Genomic DNA, 2,484 nt, shown 5'->3' on the forward strand with positions numbered 1-2,484 from the left:
ACTTACTCAAAAGCAAGGAGGTGTGCAAGTCAGTACCCTACCTTCCATGGGAAACAGTCAATAGGGCATAAACTTCCATTTCACCTTCTTAAAGGAGGCAGTGTGAATCAGCATCTCATCTTTGACAGAATGGTGTCAATGAGACCCCGCAAGAAGTTGAACATATGCACTTACTTTGGGGTTGCAGTTATAGGAGTGACTGCTTTAAAAAAAAAAAAAGATTAGATATGAACCAAAGTATCATTATATAATATCCAAAATAATAATGATAAACAACAATAACAAAAATCACTTGTCATTAAAGAACCAGAAAAAACACAAATTGAATAATAAAAAAAAATCTGTGCCAACACTAAGATGAACCAAATGTGAAAAAATCTAAAATGGATCTTAAAGGAACAACTAAAAAACTTTTTCATAAGCAATCATTAATTTTCTTGAAAACAATGAAGAAAATAGAACATTTCAGCAAAGAAATAGAAATTATAAAAAAACCTAAATGCAAATTATAAAACTGAAAAATGTAATTGTCAAAATTAAAAACAAAAAAAACTTACTGGATGGACTCAGTAGAGTGGTGATACAGAGGACTTGAATAAAGATAAATAGAATTTACTTGATTTGAATAACAGAGAAAATAGACTGGAAAAGAAAAAGACATATAATGTGGGATGATACAAGTAGAGCTGATGTTCCTATCATGGGTGTTGCAGAAGGAGGATAAAAGAGGGACTGAACAAGTATTTTAAAAAACAGTGATTAAAAACTCCCTAAATTTTGCAAAACATATGTAGACTATAGATTCAGGGAATTGAGAAACCTCAAATAGGAGAAAACCAAGGAAATCCATAATAATACACATCCTAATTAAACTTCTGAAATTTAAAGACATAGAAAAATATTGAAATAATCAGAGAGAAAGACTCTCATAGCAGAAGAATCAATTTTAAAGACATAAGTATACTTGGAAGCACGCCACCTTCCAAGACTTAGCCAGAAGGAAGTGGAAATGTTGAAGAGGCCTATATCAAGTTCTGAAATAGCATCAACTATACAAAATCTCCCTAAAAAGAAAAGTCTGAGACCAGATAAGATGGCTTCACATCAGAATTTTACCAAACCTTTAAAGAGGAACTAGTACCTATACTACTTAACCTTTTCCAAAATATAGAAAAAGAAGGAGTACTACCCAACACATTCTATGAAGCAAACATCACCTTGATCCCCCAAACAGGAAAAGACCCAACAAAGAAAGAAAATACAGACCAATATCACTGATGAATATTGATGCAAAAATATTCAACAAGATCCTAACCAACAGAATCCAGCAACACATCAAAAAAAATTATACACCATGACCAAGTGAGTTTTATCCCAGGATCTCAAGGCTGGTTCAACATACATGAATCTATAAATGCAATTCATCACATAAACAAATTAAAAAACAAAGACCATATGATTCTCTCAATTGATGCAGAAAAAAGCTTTTGATAATATCCAGCATCCTTTCATGATCAGAACACTTAAGAAAATTGGTATAGTAGGGACATTTCTCAAAATGATAGAGGCCATCTACAACAAACCCACAGCCAATATCATACTGAATGAAGTTAAATTGAAATCATTTCCACTGAGATTAGGAACCAGGCAAGATTGTCCATTATCTCCATTGTTCTTTAACATTGTAATGGAAGTTTTAGCCATCACAGTTAGGGAAGAAAAAGCAATCAAGGGTATCCATATGGGATCAGAAGAGATTAAACTTTCACTCTTCGCAGATGACATGATTTTATACCTGGAAAATACCAGGGATTCTACTACAAAACTCTTAGAATGATCAAGGAATACAGCAGCATCTCAGGTTACAAAATCAATACTCATAAATCGGTAGCCTTTATATATACCAACAACAGTCAAGCTGAAAAAATAATCAAGAACTCTATTCCATTCATAGTAGTGCCAAAGAAGATGAAATATCTGGGAGTTTACCTAACAAAGGACATGAAAGACCTCTATAAAGAGAATTATGAAACTCTAAGAAAAGAAATAGCTGAAAATGTTAACAAATGGAAAAACATACCATGCTTCTGGCTGGGAATAATTAACATTGTTAAAATGTCCAGACTACCCAAAGCAATATATAATTTTAGTGCAATCCCTATTAAAGTTCCGTTGTCATACTTTAAAAATCTTTACAAAATAATACTTCATTTTATATGGAATCAAAAGAACTTTGAATAGCCAAGACATTACTCAGAAATAAAAACAAAGCAGGAGGAATCATGGTACCAGACATCAGACTATAGTATAAATTGATAGTGATCAAAACAGCATGATATTGGCACAAAAACAGAGAGGTAGATGTATGGAACAGAATAGAGAACCAAGAGATGAACCCAGCTACTTACCATTATATGATCTTTGACAAGCCAATTAAAAACATTGAGTGGGGAAAAGATTCCCTATTTAACAAATGGTGCTGGG

Source organism: Otolemur garnettii, unplaced genomic scaffold (assembly GCF_000181295.1).
Source record: "Otolemur garnettii isolate 467f Iridium unplaced genomic scaffold, OtoGar3 scaffold00001, whole genome shotgun sequence".
Taxonomy (NCBI): Eukaryota; Metazoa; Chordata; class Mammalia; order Primates; family Galagidae; genus Otolemur; species Otolemur garnettii.